The 21,360-nt window shown below is 43.2% G+C and overlaps 1 protein-coding gene across 1 annotated transcript in view; it reads left to right on the forward strand.

Moving 5' to 3' along the window:
- Positions 1–3,969: 3,969 nt before the first annotated feature.
- Positions 3,970–21,360, forward strand: part of tspan9a (tetraspanin 9a) — a 120,066-nt gene continuing 102,675 nt past the window's right edge. The window contains exon 1 of the mRNA XM_048607597.1: positions 3,970–3,991. The gene's annotated coding sequence lies outside the window, so the exon portion shown is untranslated. The remainder of the gene's footprint in view (positions 3,992–21,360) is intronic.

Here is a 21,360-nt window from a genome sequence, read left to right on the forward strand (position 1 = left end):
CTGACGTTTTGGGTCTGGACCGTTTTTCTGAAGAAAAGTCCAGACCCGAAACGTCAGCCTTCCTGTTCCTCTGATGCTGCCTGGCCTGCTGTGTTCATCCAGCTCCACACCTTGTAGTCCCTTGGGTGTGCTCTGCCATTCAATGTGATCATGGCTGGTCTGTTTGTATTTCAAATTCTGCATTCCCATCTACACCCATCTACATAGGGGAGGTAATGGCCTAGTGATATCATTAGATTATTAATCCAAAAGCTCAGTTAGTGTTCGGGGGACCCATGTTCAAATCCCCCCCATGGAAGATGGTAGAATTTAAATTAAATTTTAAAAAATGGAATTGAGAATCTACTGATGATCATGAACCATTGTCAATTGTCAGGAAAAAGAAATCTGGTTCACTAGCGTCCTTTAGGGAAGGAAATCTGCCCTCCTTACCTGGTATGGCCTACATGTGACTCTAGGTCCACAGCAATGTGGTTGATTCTTAAATGCCCCTCTGGGCAATTAGGGATGGGCAATAAATGTTGGTTGAGCCAGCAACGCCCTCATCCCATGGACGAATAAAACAAAACCCAGCAACCTGTGATTCCCCTCCCTAATAAGAATCTAACCACCTCTGTCTTAAAAATGTTTAATGATCCCACATCATTCTGAGGCAGAAAATTGCAAAATCACGCAAACTTCCGAGTGAAAAAGAACTCATTTTTGTTCTAAAAGGACAGCCTCTGATTTGAAAACACTGGCCTCTAGTTCTGGACTGACTCACAAGAGAAAACGTCCTTTCCACATCAGCCTTGTCAAGACCATTCAGATTCTTATGCACTTCAATCAATTCACCCTTCACTTTTCTGAACTCCAGTGGAAACAGGCCCAGTCTGTCCAACTTTCCCTCATTTAGAGAGCTCTCAACTTTCCCTCATTATGAGCCCACTCATAGATCAGAATAGAATCCCTACAATGTGGAAACAGGCCCTTCAGCCCAACAAGTCCACACTGACCCTCAGAGCACCCACTCAAACCCATCCCCCTATAACCCATCTAATGTACAAATCCCTAAACACTATGGGTAATTTAGCATGACCAATCTACCTAGCCTGCACATCTTTGGACTGTGGGAGGAAACCGAAGCACCCAGAGGAAACCACACTGATGTAGGGAGAACATCCAAACTCCACACAGACAGTCGCCCGAGGGTGGAATCGAACCCAGGTCCCTGGCACTGTGAGGCAGCAGTGCTAACTCAAATGTGCCACTGTGCCACTCACTCTATGTATCAATCTAGTAACCCACCTCTGAGCCTTCTACAAAGCATTTACATCCTTCCTTAAATAAGGAGACCAAAACTGCATGACGTGTACACATGTAGACTCACCATTGCCCTGTAGAACTGAAACATAACATGCTTATCTTTTATGTTCAGTTCCTCTCATAATAGAGGTTAGTATTCCTTTAGCCTTCTAGATTACTTGCTGTACCTGCATACTAGCTTTCAGTGACTCATGTACTAGAAACAAGACTCAAATAGTGGTCAGACTTGGCCAGACAGCCAACTGCAGTGCTAGGCTGGACTGACCATCTCCAACAAGAAAAAGATGCAGCTCCCTCTCTCAATGTTCCCGGTTCCTCCTTCAATATCCTGGAAGTTACCCTTGACTGGAAGCTTATTGGGAACAGCTACATCCAAGTCAAGCCATCTTCTGATAGCACACCTCCCTCCCCAATCCTTCCAGTATAGTCAAGACTCAAGACAAGACCCTTTGCAGTTTGAATATAAACAAGTGGCTGGGGTGGTCCGCTTTGTATTGAGAGGTGATGGGGCTTCTGTTTTGTACAGTCTGAGGTGACATTCCATTGTGTACAGTAGGCCGGTTAGCTCAGTTGGCTGGATGGTGGTTTACAATGCAGAGTGATGCCAACAGCACGGGTTCAATTTCCACACCAGCCAAGGTTCCTGTTACTGTGACAGTAAACCCTTACCTGAAGCATGGTGACTCTCAGGTTAAACTACTCCCAGTCGTCTCTCTCTCTGTAATGAGAGAGCAGCCAGTGGTTTGGTAGGTCTTTGGCTACATTACAGATTATGCACCATTCCCATATGGATGCTGCCTTAAAGTACATTCAGGAAGTCTGACTCAATGAAGCCAGTCTTTGCTTGAAAAAAATTCCTTTTGAAGCAGGAAATAGTGCAAAAATCACCTAGACTGAGGAGCTCTATAGCCTCACAGTCAAACCTTTTGGAAAGATCACAGCACCAGGGCAGAATTTGGAGTAGGGGTTGTCAACAGAACACATTTAAAAGTCATCAACAAGCAGACCTCTTTTCCCCTCCCATTCATGCAGCAAATTATTCTCAACAAAAATAATTCAAAATCTACTCCCCTGCCTGGGATTCTGTGCTATTTCTGGGTCCTATATGGAATTTATAGAATTTGGATTTTATGTTAATATGTTGTTTGGATTGAGAACTGTGTACAGTGGGAATAAATTGGCTGGAACTTTGGTTTTTGGAATGGATTTGGATCTGTTTCATATTTTACTAACGACTGACTTTGCTGCTGTTCTCTGTTGACAACATCAGGAAGCAATGTGAACTATTGTATTGACGGATCTGAACTCAGAACAAATTTGTTTTTTTTTGGCTCTGTGCTGAAGGTTGAGAAGAGCATTAAACAAAACGTTGCAAATGCTGGAGAGCAGAAAGCAAAGCTGGAAGTGCTGAGGAAACTCAGCAGTGAGAGAGAAAAACGCTGGCCACCTTTACACTGTCCTTGCAGTTGGCTTGCTTTTTCAGGAGGGGGCCATTGCATTTATTGCCCATTTCTCGTGGTTGTGTTAAGGGATGGGGTAGTAGTATTTAAACTCCCTGTTGAGTTCAAGTGGAACTGTAATTAAATGGGAATACAGAGCCTTTTAGTAAACATCCCTTTATATCGCAGCTTTTCATCTTACACTCATCAGGACAATTTGCAAGAATGCCAATTCAAGGAGAAAACCAACATTGCCCTCATGACAGCAGGAGAAAATGTAATTGAAAAGCTGGGCTCAGTCGGAGCCAACATGTTAGATGTATATAAAAATGCAACTGGTTCACTTGTCATTTACAGAAGTAGATCTTCCATCCTTCACCTGGTCTGGCCTATATGTGACTCCAGACACCATAACAATATGGTTGAGGCTTAACTGAAGACACTAAGTTGAATTGAGTCTTGCGCAGGATACCTAGGTGGTATGGATTGTAGCAGTATAGGAGAATTACCTTCTCGGAGGCAATTAATTCTGGCTTTGCTGGCAACTTTAGTGGCCTGAGAAGGTTGGTGTCTTCGATCTTTAGATCTCTATTCTTGTCGGCGCTCCTCCGAAGTTATAAGTTTGACTCTGGGAAGTAGATGAATTGAATTCACTCAGCTTTATTGTCACATGTACTCACACCAGTACAGTGAAAAATTTAAAAGTCACTACTTACAGCACCATCTTAGGTACCTAGGTACAGATTCTTGAGTACAAACTCGTACATAAACATTAGTAGAAAAGTAAATAAAAAAGACCAGCATTACAGAAATCATAGTAATCGGAAAAATAAAAAAGTAAACATTTCAGAATAACAGTGCTTCCACATAACATAACAAGGAAAAAAAATTAAAGATAATTTAAAACAAAGATTGTCACTTCCAAACAAGATTCCTGTGCTCTGAAGATTTGCTCATGCCCTGCTGACTGGAGTTGTACTGTCCTGATGTGACATCACTGGGTTTGAAGAAAATTTATGATCAATTGCTTACTGAAGTGATGCAATTCCTGGGAAGGGTTTGATCAGTTTCGGCCTGAAATAGCAACCAGCAGCCAGCAGATGGCAGGCAGCATTCAGCATCCTCTCACTTGGGTCTTGTGTAATGACAGAATCTTTCCCAGAGGATGAATTGTGCCTTTATACACACCCAGGCCTTTTGTCTTCCTCCATTCCTTGCAGAGTTCTAAGAGTCTCAACGCGCTCAAGGTCAGAATTCCTTCTGTCTAAATATGTTTAAGATGTTAGTGAGGCTTCAGAGCTCTGAAGCTTCTGCTTCCTTGCTTTGCAGAGTCAATGGAAATGCCTGAATTTCTTGGTATTCTACTCGGCTGATCAAACAGACTTTTAGAATAATATTGCCTGAGCACGCTACTGACAGACAGTCGGATGCGTACGTGTTGATAGGAGGCATTGGCAACAATGCATCATAACGAGCTGTGCTGCAAGTCCTGTTGTCCTCCCAAAGGATGTGGGCATCACTTGTTGCTTGTTCCTAACCAAGTGGCTTTCTAGGCCCTTTGATGGTGGTTAAGAATCAACCCATTGCTGTGGGCTTAGCATTCAGAGCCAGACCGGATAAGCACAGCAAATTTACTTCCCTGCAATTTAAAAATTTAAGGGATGATTTGATCAATTTTTATTTTTGTGAAGATATTCGGGGGAACAAAGAGGAGGTGGAAGGAAGCTTTCTCATGTCGTGGAGGGTGGGGAATGGATCCAGGACTAAGGGCAGGGTCTAATGACTTAAAGAGTTTCAGGAGTGAAATTCTGAGACACTTTATCATCACAATTTGGAACGCCTTTCCACAAATGGCAAATAGTGCTGGTTCAGTTAAGTTGCAAAATAAGATCAAAGCAGGGGAGGTGATAGCCTAGTGGTATTATCGCTGGACTGTTAATCCAGATAACGTTCTGGGGACCTGGGTTTGAATCCTGCTATGGCAGATGGTGGAATTTGAATTCAATAAAAATATCTGCAATTAAGAATCTAATGATGACTATGAATCCATTGCTGATTGTTGGGGAAAAACCCACCTGGTTCTCTAATGTCCTTTAGAGAGGGGAAACTGCCATCCTTACCTGGTCTGGCCTATATGTGACTCCAGACACACAGCAATGTGGTTGACTCTGAACTGTTCTCTGGGCAAATTAGGGATGGACAATAAATACTGCCAAGCCAGTGATGTCCTCATCTTGTTAATGAATAAAGGGGAAAAAAAAATTATTTTTGCCAAAGTTATCAAGGCGTGTAGACAATGGGGAGTGTACAGAAATAGGTCACAAAACCTCCATGATCTACTGGAGGACAAGGATCAAAGGGTTGAATGACCTCCCCTTGCTGCATGTCCTGTGTGGAAACCTTTGTTGTTTTGCAATGCCGCTTTTTTTTCCCCTCTTTATTCATTCGGGGATGAGGGTGTTGCTGGCTAGGCAGCATTTATTGCCCATCCCTAATTGCTCCTCAATCTGAGTTGCATGCTAGGGCCATTTCAGAGTCAACCACATTGCAGTGGATCTGGAGTTGCCTGTAGGCCAGGCAAGGTAAGGATGGCAGTTTCCTTCCGCTAAAGGACATTAGTGAACCAGATGGGTTTTTCCAACAATGGACAATGGACAAGGGACTCACGGTCATCATTAGATTTTTAATTCCAGATATTTATTGGATTCAAATTCCACCATCAGCCATGGCAGGATTCGAACCTGGGTCCCCAGAATGTTGTCTGGTCTCTGGATTAACAGTGATAATATCACTAGGTCATCGCCTCCCCTGCACTGTCCTGGTCTTTCTTGCGAGGTGTGTCTTTCCTCTGTGTTAAGGTAGAGCTGTATTGGCTGAGCTCATTGACCATCCTTGACCTACAGGAAGGCAGTGTTGAACATGACCTGATCTGAGAGAAGACATTGCCGATCTCTCCTGTCCAATGGGCTCAACCCTTGAAAAAGAATAACATGCAGAGTTACGAGAGATGCTTATTTGGCGAGTTGATGGAGGCACCATGGACTGAGCATTGACCTTCTGCACTGCAAGGATCCAGTGATCTTGAACCTTTCCCCATTTTGACTGCTCAGAGATTTTTTCAAGTGCTGACTGTCTCAGCCTGGTTCAGATGCATATTGCAGGAGTCACGGGGAAAAGATATCCTGTCAAGGAGCAGTAACTAACGTAGCGGAACAAAATTAATATGGGCTGACCGGCTGAGGGAATTTGTGAAATATTAATTAATATTAACTAATTAATATTGTGGCATCTAATAATATGGGCTGAAGGGCTCAAAGTTGCTGAAGTTGGGCAAGGCTTTGTTAATTTGTGAAATATTAATTAATTCACATAAACTAATTTATATTGTAGGGTTTAATGCTGGTTAAGAAAAACACTTGAACATAATTATAACTTTAAATTGTAGGAAACACAGTGAGCGGAAAGTGGCTGTAAAAACAGAACTCCCTGAATTTGATTTAACTTTCTGCGTTTACTCTATCAAGGGATGTGGGTGTTGCTGGGTGTGGCAGAGTTTATCAGTCTTAAATGGAGTGCTTTGCTGAGCCATTTCCAGAGTTGAGTGGGTCTGGATTCGCACATAGGACAGACTGGGTAAGGGTGGCAATTCCCTTCCCTGGAGAACATTGGTGAACCAGGTTGGTTTATTTTGCAAACACTAATGATAGTTGTCCTAGTCACAAGCACTGACATGAACTTTCAATTCCAGCTTTTACTAATTGAATTTAAATCCTACCGGCCTCTGTGGATGCTGACTGTTTATCCTAGAATCCTCACCTCCTTCTTAAATGATGCTGATTCTCTATCATGGGAGATCTCCTCAAGGTGAGACTAATCACCAGTGAACTGGTACAGAACAAATAGTTAGACCTGGACACTGGCAAATTCTATTGTTCTTCTTCATCCAGAGGTCTCAAAGAAATGGCTAATGAGGTAGTTGGTTTTAATTTTCCAAAATTCCCTAGATTTGGGGAGTAGTTTGGAAAACAGTGATGTAACCCTTTTATTCAAAAAGGGCGGAAGACACAGCACAGAACCCCAGGCCAGTTAGCTTAGCATCTGTCACACAGGGGTGACACAGTAACTCATTGGTTATCACTGCTGCTTCACAGTGCTCACGGGTTCGATTCCAGCCTCAAGTGACACTGTGTTTGCACATCTGCCCGTGTCTGCATGGGTTTCCTCCAGGTGCTCCAGTTTCTTCCCACAGTCCAAAGATGTGCAGTTTAGGTGGATTAGCCGTGGAAAATTGTCCCATAGTGTCAATTTACTATAGATCCTACTACCCAGGGATGTGCAGGCTGGATGGATTAGCCATGGGAAATCCAGGATAACAGGGATTGGGTAAGGGGGTGGGTCTGGATGGGATGCTGTTCGAAGGGTTGGCATGGACTCCCTAAGCCGAATGGTCTGCTTCCACACTGTAGTGATCCTATAGATGCTTTCAGACCAGCACTTTGCAATTTTGTTTTAAACCTTCAGCATCTGCAGTATTTTGCTTTTATTTGAATGCTGAGGCCTCAACTTTTTACAACTTGTACACATGATTTGCGCGAAGGGCCTGAATATATGGTTGCTAAATTTGTGGATGGCACAAAGCTAGGTAGGAAAGTGAGGTGTGAAGAGGACATTAGGGGGAGTTACGAAGGGATATTGACAGGTTTTGTGAGTGGGCAAAGATCTGACAGTTGGATTATAATGTGGGAAAATGTGAAATTGTCCTTTTAGCTAGGAAGAATAAAAAAGCCGCATATTATCCAATTAGAGAGAGATTGAAGCACTATGAGATGCAGAGGAATCTGGGTATCATTGTGCATGAATTGCAAAAAATTAGAATGCTAGAGCAACAAGTTATTAGGAAAGTAATGAAAGCCAGGAATGTTATCATTTGTTTCAAGCTGAATATGAGGTGGGGGGGTGGAATGACCTAGTGGTATTATTGCTGGATTGTTAATCCAGAGACCCAGATAATATTCTCAGGACCCAGGTTCAAATCCCGCCACAGCAGTTGGTGGAATTTGAATTCAATAAATATCTGGAATAAAGGAAAAACCCATCTGATTCACTAATGTCCTTTAGGGAAGGAAACTGTCATCCTTACCTACATGTGACTCCAGACCCACAGCAATGTGGTTGACTCTTAACTGCCTTCTGGGCAATTAGGAATGGGCAATAAATGCTGGCTGGTCAGTGACACTCTCACCCCATTAATGAATAAAGGGTGGGGGGAAGCTGAATTAAGTACAAAAATATGGGCTGTTATGCTTCAGTTACAAAGAACATTGATGAGATCACACCCAGAGTCCTGTTTACCGTATTGATCTCCTTATTTAAGGAAGGATGTAAATGAATTAGAAGCAATTCAGAAAAGATTTACCAGGCTAATACTTGGAATGGATGCGTTGTCTTATGAGAAAGTGTTGGACAGTCTTGGCTTGTATCTGCTGGAGCTTCAAAGAATAAGAGGAGACTTGACTGAAACACACAAGATCATGGGAGGTCTTGACAGAGTGAATGTGGAGAGTATTCTTCCTCTTACAGGAGAATCTAGAACTCGGCTTCGCTGTTTAAAAATTAGTGGTCACCCGTTTAAGATCATAGAATCCCTACAGTGTGGAAACAGGCCCTTTGGCCCAGCAAGTCCACACCAACCCTTGGACACCCCACCCAGACCCATCCCCCTATAACCACTAATCTACACACCCCTGAACACTATGGGTAATTTAGCATGGCCAATCCACCATCTTTGGACTGCGGGAGGAAACCCACGCAGGCACGGGGAGAATGTGCAAACTCCACACAGACAGTCACCCAAGGGTGGAATCAAACCTGGGTTCCTGGCGCTGTGAGGCAGCAGTGCTAACCACTGAGCACTGTGCCACCGAGATATGGAAGAATAAATGTTCTAACAGAGGGTTGTGAGCCTTTGGAATTGTCTTCCTCAAAAGAATGTGGAAGCAAAGTCCTTGAATACTTTTTAAGGCACAGGTGGTTAGATTCTTGATAAGCAAGTGTGTGAAAGAATCAGAGATAGGTGGAAATGTCAATTTGAGATTAGAATCAGATCAGCCATTATCTTACTGAATGGTAGGGCAGAGTGGAGGGGCTGAATGGCCTACTGCTGCACATAAATTGTGTTTTCATATGCAATTGCAACTACTTTTGATGAAATCCACCATTTCATCAGCCTTAATATTCCTGCGAATGATTTGCAAGTTTTGCAGACTGTGTCTGTTTTAAGAATATTTTTAAAATAAGGAGCTTAGATTTAATGATTGCAGATTCTGGTGAAAAGTAACGCGACCGATTCGGTGATGGGGAAAACAAAATCATTCACTTGTGCGTGAAAACAATTCTGGATGTAAAAATAGCAACTAAAACAAAGATTGCTGTTTTGTGTGTCAGTTGGAGAGCGTGGAAGTGAAGACTCTCTGGACCAGACAGCCCCATGGGTTACCTCTCCAGGCAACTACTGTAACTACTCAAGAACTGCTTATTTCTTTCAACTACTTCTTTCATGTGGTCTTCGCAGGAGTACTGAGTAATTAATGAGGAAAGTCTTTCGACTTGCCTCATGCGGGACTGACCACAGCTCCATCCAAAAATCCAATAGTTTCTTAATTGGTTCCTGGACTGGAGTCTCTGTGATTATGTTTGGACTCCTGTGCGACCTTCTGGTATTTATTCTGTTCTGGTTTGGCTCTGCTGCACAGTGTTTGAGTTTGTGATTCTTATGAAGTCCCTTCACCCCTTTACTATTTTGAAATCTGTTGTAAATTCCCATGAGGAGAAAGGAGTTTGCATGTAAAATTTGATTTAAGGAACGTCTGTCTGTGGAGGTTAACTCGCACGTAGATCCTTTTGAACATGTTGACTTTAGCTGCTTGAGTCTGTGGGATTTCTGGCTCATTGAGGTTGATGGGAAACAGTGCTATTATAAATCCCACACTTCCAGTGTCAATTGCTCACATGTCATCTATAAGAGGGCCTGGTACAGAATAAAGGTGACCTCTCCCATCGCTGTGTTTAACCGTTAAACAGCAGACCTCAGCGTGGTATCTCTGCTAACCTGGGTGCAGCCTGCCCGGTCCTGCCCTCCCCCGCTACTCAGAAGTAACATCGGTACAGGAGGAGTGGAGGAGGCTCAGGCTGGGGAGAGGGTGGTGAGAGGTATCAATAGAACAGAATAGAATAGATTCAAAGACATAGTCATAGAGTTGCACAGACCCTTCGGTCTAACTCGTCCATGCCGACCAGATATCCCAAATTAATCTAGTCCCATTTGCCAGCATTTGGCCCATATTCCTCTAAACCCTTGCTATTCATATATCCATCCAGATGCCTTTGAAATGTTGTAATTATACTAGCCTTCACCACTTCCTCTGGCAACTCATTCCATACATGCACCACCCTCTGCGTGAAAAAGTTCACCTTACGTTCCTTTTAAATCTTGCCCCTTTAAATCTTTCCCATCTCACTTAAACCCATGCCCTCTAGTTTTGGACTCCCCTACCCTGGGGTAAAGACCTTGGCTATTCACCCTATCCATGCCCCTCATGATTTTATAAACCTCTCTGTACTAAATAGCCTGGACAATGTACCAGTGTCACACCCTCGACCAGAGATTTGAAATGACAATCACTGCAACAAAAGAGAAGGAGGAATGGACTAAGCAAGTTCTTTTTAACACAGCACATACTGTGGGTAATTAATGGAAGCAGGTCTCTGGTACTTTCCATCAGTGATGATAGACAGGGTCACCATTCACATGGAACTTGATTCAAAGACAATCTAACATGAATCTTTCTTAGAATGTCCATAGAATCCCTACAGTTAAGATGGAGGCCAGTTGGCCCATCGTGTCTTTGCCGACCCTCCGAGGAGCATCCATTCAAATCCACACCCCACACACACAAACCCAGTCCCTGCAACCCTTCATTTCCCATGGCTAACCCATCTGTGTCTGCACCTCCCTGGGACACTGTGGGCAACTTAGCACGGCCAGTCCACCTAACCTGCACGCCTTTGGACTGTGAGAGAAAACTCGGACAGACACGGGGAGAATGTGCAGACTCCACACAAACAATTGCCCGAGGCTGGAATCGATCTTGGGTCCCTGGCGCTGTGAGACAAGCAGTGCTAACCACTGAGCTACTGTGCCAAGGATGTCTTCCCAAGGCTCAATGTGGCCCGCTGAGTGGAACCAGCTCATCCCATCACCAGTGAAATCTTCAGGATTTACCTCTCAATTATTACCATGTAACAATTTTCATTGTCAGGGGGTACTTTCTCAGTGGATCACGTGTGCTTTAGCCAGTGTTACCCATGTAAATGCTGGCAGAATAGTGTTGTTAGTCTAACCCAGGCAGTTCTGAGTGCTTATCTCAGCAGCCGCTGGAGATTTCCTGCACATCTACAATGGATTAGCTGCAATCTGCTCAGAAATTACACACCATAATCTTTTGAAGTCTTTTTCTGTAGAAATACTTCAGTGTCACTGGACACGTTTGATCTCGAGCCAAACTGCCCACCCTCCTCCTTTCTCAGATGGTAGTGAATCTGTGGAATTCCTCACCACATACGGCTGTTGGGGCTGGGTGATTAAGTGTATTCAAGACTGAGCAAGACAGGTTATTAATCAGGAAGGGAATTGAGAGTTATGGGATAAGGCAGAAAAGTGGAGTTGGGAATTATCAGATCAGCCATGATCTCATTGAGTGGCAGAGCAGACCCAATGGACTGAATGGCCTACCCTCCCCGGCTCCTGTCTCTTATGGTCTTTTGGTGGTTGGGAGGGATCAATGCGTTTTTGAGGCTTCAGTAACAGTAATCACTTTGCTCCCATGGGAAAATAATCCTGCACAGACGTAGACCATTCAGCCCATCAAATATTTTACCAGTTCTTTTGTAGGTAAATCAATGATTCATTATTCTGTCCTGTGCTCTCACGTGGCTCTGTATCTTCGAACCTTTATCAAAACAGACGATGCTGATGCGTTTTGAAGAATGATCTGTGGTCAGGCAAAAACCTGAGCAAGAATACCCAAGAGGGTTGTTTAAAAAGTAACAAGTTTAATTGCCGAGATAGCAAGAACTGCAGGTGCTGGAGTCAGAGATAACACAGTGTGGAGCTGGAGGAACACAGCAGGCCAGGCAGCATCAGAGGAACAGGAAAGCTGAGGTTTTGGGTCAGGACCCTTCTTCAGAAGTTTAATTGCTCTTGTCTGTGGAAGTGGTTTTCTCTCTGTTACATGTGTTTTCGTGGAAGCACTAATGGTTTTTCCCGCTCTTTGCAATAAGCCCATCGATAATGGAGCTGAACAGTCTCCTTCCAGTCATTGCTCTCACACCTTGACACTTTGTAACTGTTTGCAACCTTGCTAAATATTGGTGGTTCAACTGTTCTATGTTTGCTGAATGCTGTCCAGCTGGGACTGGGACCTCCTCACAGATTACATTACCACCTACCTTTGCATTGTCAAAAAACTTGGAATACTAGAGTACTGTGGGTGGGAAGACAAAGACAAATTTTGTCAAAGCTTCTCATCTTGCCCTCACCAGGACAATTTGCAAGAGCACCAGTATAAGGGGAAATCCAGCGTTTTCTGCAGGATTTTTTTCAGCATTATGACCACTCAACAAATATTTCTAAATGTTACATCTGATTCCCTCAATCAAAGTCACAAATTGGATATAATCAAGGCTCAAACCTTCTCTTTCTGGCACTTACTGGCTCATCTTACCTTCCCAGAAAATGGCCTGTTTTATGTCCCAACTGTGGGGCCTTGGGTAGTGTTGTAGAACAGAGAGACTTAGAGGGTCAGGTACATAATTCTTTGAAGTTTGCATCACATATAGATAGGGTGGTCAATAAGGCATTTAGCACACTTGCCTTCGTTGCTTAGACCTTTGAGTCTAAGAGTTGGAACATTGTGTTGAGGTGGTACAGGACGTTGGTGAGGCCTCCTTTGGAGTACTGTGTCCAGTTCTGGTCACCCTGTTATAGGGAGGATATTATTAAGCTGGAGAGGGTCCAGAAGAGATTTACCAGGATGTTGCTGGGAATGGAGGGTTTGAGTTTTAAGGAGAGGCTGGATAGGCTGGAACTTTCTTCATTGGAGCATAGGAGATTAAGAGGTAACCTTATAGAGCTTTATAAAATCATGAGAGGTATAGATAGGGTGAATGGCAGGTGTCGTTTCCCTAGATTGGGGGATTTCAAGACTGGGGCATATTTTTAAGCTGGGAGGAGAAATATTTAAAAAAGACATGGCGGGGGGGGCAGTTTTTTACACAGAGTGGTTTGTGTGTAGAGTGAACTTCCAGAGGAAGTGGTGGATGTGGGTACAGTTACAATGATTTGGATAAGTACGTGAATTAGAAATGTTTGGACGGACATGGGTCAAGCGCAGGCAAGTGGGACTAGTTTAGTTTGGGATCATGATCGGCATGTAATGGTTGGACCGAAGAGTCTGCTTTTGTGCTGTATGACTCTATGACTATCATGGATGCTAATCTTGCAAAGCACCTTTTCAAATGTCTCACAAAAACCCAAGTATGTTACACCTACTGATTTTCCCATTTAGTTATACCCACAAGGCTCCAATAGATTTATCAGCCGTAATTTCCCTTTCCATAAACCCAATTCATCCCTACTTAATCAAGTTATGATTTTCTGTATGCTCTGTTAAGAGCAATAAATTCCAATATTCTCTTGACTACCGATGTCAGATTAACTGGCCTGTAACTCCCAGCTACCTCTCTGTTCTTTTTAACAGTGATGCTATCAATTATTTTAACTTTCATACCAGGACCACAGGCAGTGCAGTAATTGCAATACAACTGTCCCATATTGATGCAAAACATCTGTGAAATTCCAGAAAATTCTTAAATACCATTTCTGCCTGTTATTGAAATATGAATTCTCTTTAATGGGATTGTAAGGAAGGTAGCAGGAGTAGAGGAAATTTCAGTTATTCCCCGTGTGGGAATGGAAACATGATACAATATAATTAAACCATTTGTTTGGACTCGGGAACAAGTACAGGCAACTTTAGAGGATTTTAGATAGTTCTTAAGTGGTGAGAAAATAGCCCAAGTTATCAAAGTAGAAATGGGAACTCCCTGTGTTATGTGCCCCATCCCCCTCTTTGCTTTCTGCATTCATAGTCATAGTGTTATATGGCACAGAAACAGACCCTTCAGCCTAACTTGTCCATGCTGACCAGATACCCTGAATTAATCTAGTCCCATTGCCCAGCATTTGGTCCATATCCCTTCAAACCCTTCCTATTCATATGCCCCCCAGATGCTTTTTAAATGTTGTAATTGTACCAACCTCCACCACTTCCTGTGGCAGCTCACTCCATACACGCATCATCCTCTGTGTGAAAAATTGCCCCTTAGGTCCCTTTTAAATCTTTCCCCTCTCACCTTAAACCTATGCCCTCTAGTTTTGGACTCCTCTACCCAGGGAAAAAGACTGTGGCTCTTCACCCTATCCATGTTCCCCATGATGTTATAAATCTCTATAAGGTCACCCCTCAGCCTCTGATGCTCCAGGGGGTAAAAAACCCAGTCTATTTAGTCTCTCTCCAAACCCAGCAACATTCTTGCAAATCTTTTCTGAACCCTTTCAAGTTGAACAACATCCTTCCTATAGCAGGGAGACCAGAATTGCACAATGTATTCTAAAAGTGGCCTAACCAATGTCCTGTTCAGCTGCAACGTGACCTTCCAACTCCCATACTCAATGCACTGACTAATAAAGGCAAGTGTACCAAATGCCTTCTTCACTACCCTGTCTGCTGGTGACTCCATCTTCAAGGAGATGTGAACTTGCATGCCAAGGTCTCTGTTTGGTAACACTCCACAGGACCCTACCATTAAGTGTATAAGTGCTGTTCTGATTTGCTTTCCCAAAATGCAACACCTCACATTTATTTAAATTAAACTCCATGTGCCACTCCTCAGCCCATCAGACCATCTGATAAAAGTCTCATTGTACTCTGAGGTAACCTTCTTCACTGTCCACTACACCTCCAATTTTGGTTTCATCTACCAACTTACAAACCATACCTCCTTTATTCAAATCCAAATCAATTATATAAATGACAAAATGCAGTGGACCCAGCACCAATCCTTGTGGCACACCGCTGGTCACTGGCCTCCAGTCTGAAAAACAACCCTCCACCATCACCAGGGACCTGATCAGGTGTATCCCAGAATTTTGTGGGAAGCTAGGGAAGTGATTGATGGCTGCTTGCTGAGATACTTGTATCATCGATAGCCATGGTTGAGGTCGTGGAAGACTGGAGGTTAACTAATGTGGTGCCATTATTTAAGAAGGGTGGTAAGGAAAAGCCAGGGAACTATAGACAGATGAGCCTGATGTCAGTGGTGGGCAAGTTGTTGGAGGGAATCCTGAGGGGCAGGATTTACATGTATTTGGAAAGGCAAGGACTGATTAATGATAGTCAACATGGCTTTATGCATGGGAAATTGTGTCTCATTAACTTGATTGAGCATTTTGGAGAAGAGACCAAGAAGATTGATGAAGGCAGAACATCTATATGGACTTCAGCAAAGCATTCAACAAGGTTCCACATGGTTAACAAAGTTAGAACGCATGGTATGATAATGCAGTATAGAAACGTACAACACAGGAGGAGATCATTTGGCCCAGTATACCTGTGATAGCTCTTTAACAGAGCATGAAGTCCTTCTCCTGCCCAACTGGGAGCCCTCCTGCCAAACACTCACCTGTGACTTGACTCTCAGGGACCCACAATGTTCTGCCAGCTCTGGTTAGCCAGTGACTCTAGGGAGGTGGGTTTTCCATGTTCTGGCTCCTTGATCTTGGGGAAGGCTTCTGGCCCATTATGTGCTGCATTGGGCCTTCCCAAAAGGTCAAGATGCGTGGCTTTCTCAGCTCACCAACTGGCAACTGAGACCCCATGTGTGTGTGTTTGTGTACGCATGACTCTTTATGTGTTTGTGGGTGTATTTTATTCAATTTATTCCTCCAAGAAAGAGAATCTCAAATAAGGTCAGGATTTATTAATTGCTCTTGAACTGAGTGGTTTGCTAGGGCCATTTCAGAGGGCCAGTCAGAGTCGAGCACATTGCTGTGGGTCTGGAATCACAGGTGTGTCAGACCCGGTAAGGGCAGCAATTTCCATCCCTAAATGATATTAATGAATTAGATCAACTTTTACAGCCACCAGTGACAGTTTCAAGGTCACCATTACTGAGATTAATGTTTTATTCCTGATTTTATTAATCAAATTTAAATTCTCCCACCTCCCATGGTGGGATATTTGTGACCATGTGTATGAGAGACCGCGAGATCCCTGACATTGGCGTTTCTACAACAGTAAAGTACCATAGATGCTTTTGCAGATTGATGATGGACGTGTGAACTGGCAATTTAAACATTCTCACTTAGTATTTCAATTCAGTTAGTTTGCAAAAATACTAACATTTGGAAAATTAGACTGGGAGGTAACGATATGTTCATGGGAACAATGTTCAATAGGGCTGGCAGATGCTCCGAGCCAGATGTGGGGCATGGGACATATTAATGTATAGAGTATTGTTTTACCCTTCCCTGGAGGGGTCGATGAAGATTAAGAGCTAGCGGACAGTGAAGGGCCTCACTAGGAGCACCTGTTATTTAATTACTGAGGATTGAGAAGAATTATTCAGATGACATGGTGTATTTCCTGCAATGCTAAGCACTCGAGCAATGGGGGGCCCAGAATTCTTTCACCGAGTTTCAGTGGCACTTGTGCAGACTTCAGATCTCCTTCCACAGTGCAGCTGGTGTGAAGAAAAATGCACATTGATCGCAACCCGTTAATAAATGTGTTCCATACATAAGGCTGGAGGTTTCGCACTGAAAGTTTGTAAATGAAATTACTCGCAGCCCAAGTCAAAACCCTCCCCATACCATCTGACTCATTTTTCACTTTGTCAAATACTCAGAACTTCCAACCTCAGCAAAAGTCAAATGTGATATGTGCCAAAACTTCCTACAAATTTCGGGATGGTCAGTTGTTCAGATCTGTGATAATACAAAGATGGCTGCACTTAGTGTTGATGCAGGAATGTGCTGGAGTGGCCATTTCCAGGTCAGACAGGGCACTTTTGCAGCAAACAGTCAAATTTATCCTCAGCCAGAGAGAGAGAGAGATGGAGACGGTCACTAGGGGAGAGAGTCTGTGGCGCAGAATGACCATAATAGCATCAGTCTTTCCCGTGTTTAGTTGGAGAAAGTTTTTGCTCATCCAACATTGGATAGTAAATAAGACCCGTCTGACAGTTTGGGGGTTGTGGGGGGATCGAGAGGTGGTGGCGGTGGTCAGTTAGACCTGGATGTCATCAATGTACATAGTCATAGTCATAGAGATTTACAGCATGGAAACAGGCCCTTCAGCCCAACTTGTCCTTGCTGCCCACTTTTCACAATTAAACTAGTCCCACATGCCTGCATTTGGTCCATATAGCCCCATACATATTCCATCCATGTACTTGTCCAAATGTTTTTTAAATGTCAAAATTGTATTCGCCTCCATCACTGACTCTGACGGCTCGTTCAAGACACTCACCACGCTCATCGCTGTGTTAAAACAATTGCTCCTCTCCACTCTTTTGTATCTCTTCCCTCTCACCTGAAACCTATGCCCCACTAGTTTTAGACTCCCCTACCCTGGGGAAAATCTGTTGGCTATCTACTTATCTGTGCTTCTCACGATTGTATAGATGTGATGTGGGTTGGGGACAGAGATCAATCTTGGAGGGACATCAATAACAGTGCAGGAGTGGGAAGTGAAACCGGATTGATAAAAATGGAACCCAGTCAGTAGAGTACTATCCAGCTGGACAATTGACTGTGGCTAACAAAGAAAATACATTCAACTCTACAGTTTCCAGCATGACTGAATAAATTGGGTTTAAAAGGAAACAGAATCGCAGAATCCCTACAGTGTGGAAGCAGGCCATCCGGCCCGTCGAGTCCACGACGCCCCTCCGTAGAGCATCCCACCCAGTGTCATCACCCTATCCAATCTCTGTAACCCTGTATTTCCCATGGCCAATTCCCCTACACATCCTTGGACACCACAGAGAAATTTAACATGGCCCATCCATCTAACCTGCACATCTTTGGACTTTGAGAAGAAACCACGCAGACACAGAGAGAACGTGCAAACTCCGCAAAGACAGTCTACCCAAGGCTGGAATTGAACCCAGGTGCCTCGTGCTGTGAGAGGCAGCAGTGCTAACCACTGAGCAACCATGCTGAAAATGGAATGTTGGCCTTTATTTCAAAGGGAATGGAGTATAAAAATAGGGAGGTTTTAGAGTACAGAAGGCACTCATCAGCCTACAGCTGGAATACTGTGAACAGTTTGGTCCCCTTATCGAAAGAAAGTTATACTGGCATGGGAGAGGTTGAGGGAGTTGGGCTTGTACACATTGGAGTTTAGAAAAATGAGAGGCAACCTTTTTGAAAAATATAAGATTCTTGGAGGCATTGACAGGCTAGGTTGGAAAAGTTGTTTCCCCTTGTGTAAGGGCTTAGGATCAAAGGCCATAATGTCAGAAGAACAGGTCATCCATTTAAGACAGAGATAAGGAGAAATTTCTTCACTGAGGGCAGTGAATCTGTGGAATTCTTTACTGCAGAGGGCTGGGTCATTAAGTATGTCCAAGGCTGAGATAGACAAATTTTTAATCAGTAAGGGAATCAAGGATTATGGGGAAAAGGCAGAAAAGTGGAGTTCAAGATTATCAGATAGTAATAATCTCAATGAAGACAGAAACAACTCGATGGGCTGAATGGCCTACTTCTGCTTCCCTGTTTTAGGGTTAGCACAGAGGGTTGTAAAGGCTGGGTTATTAAGTATATTCAAGGCTGACCTAAATAGATTATTAATCAGTAAGGGAATCCCAGGCTATGGGGAAAAGGCAGGAAAGTGAAATTGATGATTATCAGATCGGCAATGATCTCATTAGTGGTGAAGATTTAATGGGCTGAATGGCCTACTTCTGTCCTGTGTCATGGTCTTAGAGGGTATATTAGAGGGAGAGCTCTGTGAGAGATGGATACATTATTAGAGAAGGAGAAATTGGAGGAGATGTTGAGAGTGGCAGAGACTCAGAGTGAGACCCAAAGCCAACACATTCAAAATGCCAGTGGGAAAAGCGTCTTACCAACATGCAAACAATCTGAACCACTCTGATGTGCTGGGGGCAGAGCTGTTGGTATTTACTGTTTATACAAAAATAAAGCTATTGAGGGGGTCTTTCTGTGTTATTAAAAGACATTGAAAGTCAGTTCAGTGAGACCCTCAGTGGTATGTGAATTGGGTTTGAATTTTCCACTTCTTTAGCGAGGGTTGATCAAGCAATTGATTGTTTCCTCATTAACACTGGACTTGGTCTCTGCACATGAGAGAATTGGAAACTGATATTAAAATGCAACAGAGCAAAGGCACTTTGAATGATGGGGCCTGCAGCTGTATTTGGAAGCAGATGGTGCCTGACTCATGACTCACTTTAGAAACGTAGAAAGATTTACTGCACTGATGGCTATTCAGTCCATCGTGACTGACTTTCCCAGCTACTCCTATTGTGAGGAGCTCAGTCCTGGAGCTTTGCTGTTGCTCTGACTTTTTTGTTCCAAGGTGTATTTGTAATGTTCTCAAACACTGCTGTCCATGATGGGAAGTGGTTGAGGAGCAGAAGGACCCTGGTGGTTTGCACTTTTCTTGCTCTTTCTCATGCTCTTTCTTTCTCGTGTGCTTTCTCTCTCTCACCTTCCCACTCCGTTTCATCCTAGTGCATTCTCACTCGCTCTCCTGCTCGCCCTCTCTTTCCCTCTCACTCTCGCATCCTTTCTATCTAACTATCTCCAGGTACCATGCTCTATGAAGTCACGGTGACCATGGATTTCCATTGGATTGGTCCATGCTTATGGGCAGTTTACTACAGTGTTTGACATTGCCTTCTGCAGGATAGCTGACCAGGAAACTCCCACTCTTCGCACCTGCCATCAGGCATATTAAAAGAATTTATAGACTGACAATCAGAGGTAAAGGTAGAGGAATTTACCAAAGCACCACAAGATGACCTACACCTACGGGTTCATTCACAACATTCATTGAAGGTGCAGGGGTGGAAAACTAAAACCAGCAGAAGTTATTCTCATTTTAATCCGGTTGCAGAGTACTGGAGTAAAGCAGTAATAATTAACTAATACAGAACACTGTGTTAGTTCAGAGTTAGAGACTATGGACACAGTTCTTGGTGCCTAATTATAGAAAGGCCATAAAGCCATTAAGGCTGGATAGTGTAGATTCACCAGGACAAGGACTGGAATGGACACACTTAAGATACTTGAACTGTTTCCACAGAACAGAAGAAGTTAAGAAAAGGCTTAACAGCTTATTTTTCAATATTCAGCTTTTTTTTTGGGATAAATAATGGGATTATTTCATCTGATTGAAATTTGGACATAAGTTTGCAATTAACCTGACGTATTCCTTTTTCTTCACCATGTGCAACTTGTTCTGTAAGCCAGCATTCTGTGAGAATGGTAATATTTAAGTAACAGATGTCTAATGGTTTACTATCTTTAACTGTTCCAAAACATTAGTTATATTCAGTTCTGCCTCACAATAAAGATTTTTGCAAGGATTTCAAAAGGTGACTCAAGACAGTTCCAAGATCACTGAAGAGGAGGTTAAAGGTGACAGGCAGTGAGATTACAAGACTGTGTATGTGGGTGAAGAAAAGTGGGCACCATGCCAGAATCATGCAGATTTATTGGCATTGATGCTGCTAAAAGCAACTCATCTACACAGGTTCTTTGTTGTTGGGGCAACAAAGGGAAGTCCGAGAGCATTTGAATGATTGGGGCTCAGGAAAAGATCTAGAGGTAGTAGTGGCTTTGTGAGAAGCTTGAGTATATCTACGAGTGCAGTTTCCAAGAATCCAGGGGAGTATAGTCCCAAGAAAGGAAGGTAGACCTCCAGAACATGAGCAGTTGTTGAGGCAATCCATGATGGAGCGATTTTAGGAGAAATTCAAGGGCAGTTTATCAAAGATGAAGAGTTGTGTTCCCTCATGAGGAGGACCACAGTGGCACTAATATCTGAAGGGAATTTGCTTGAGAAATGCATGGGATCTATTTGGTCTTATTTGCATTTTGATGTGTTCTGTCGGGAGTTGCACCATCATTTCCCTGTTACTCATCTTAAGTTTCAAACCTTTGCATACAAGTAACATCTTTCTTTATACAGTCTAAACCACTCTTTTGCAAATAGCCTTTATCTATTTCTTTGAGTGAGTTTTATTTGTGACAAATGAGTTATTTGTTAATGAAAGAAACCTGGCTGAAATATTTCTAACACTGAACCAGAGGCAGTCCTGTATAATAACCGAAAGAACTGTGGATGCTGTAAATCAAAAACAAAAACAAAAGTTGCTGGAAAGCTCAGCAGGTCTGGCAGCATCTGTGGAGAGAAATCGGAGTTAATGTTTTGGGTCCGAAACATTAACTCTGATTTCTCTC

The sequence above is a fragment of the Rhincodon typus genome, chromosome 18 (genome assembly GCF_021869965.1).
Source record: "Rhincodon typus isolate 14 chromosome 18, sRhiTyp1.1, whole genome shotgun sequence".
NCBI lineage: Eukaryota > Metazoa > Chordata > Chondrichthyes > Orectolobiformes > Rhincodontidae > Rhincodon > Rhincodon typus.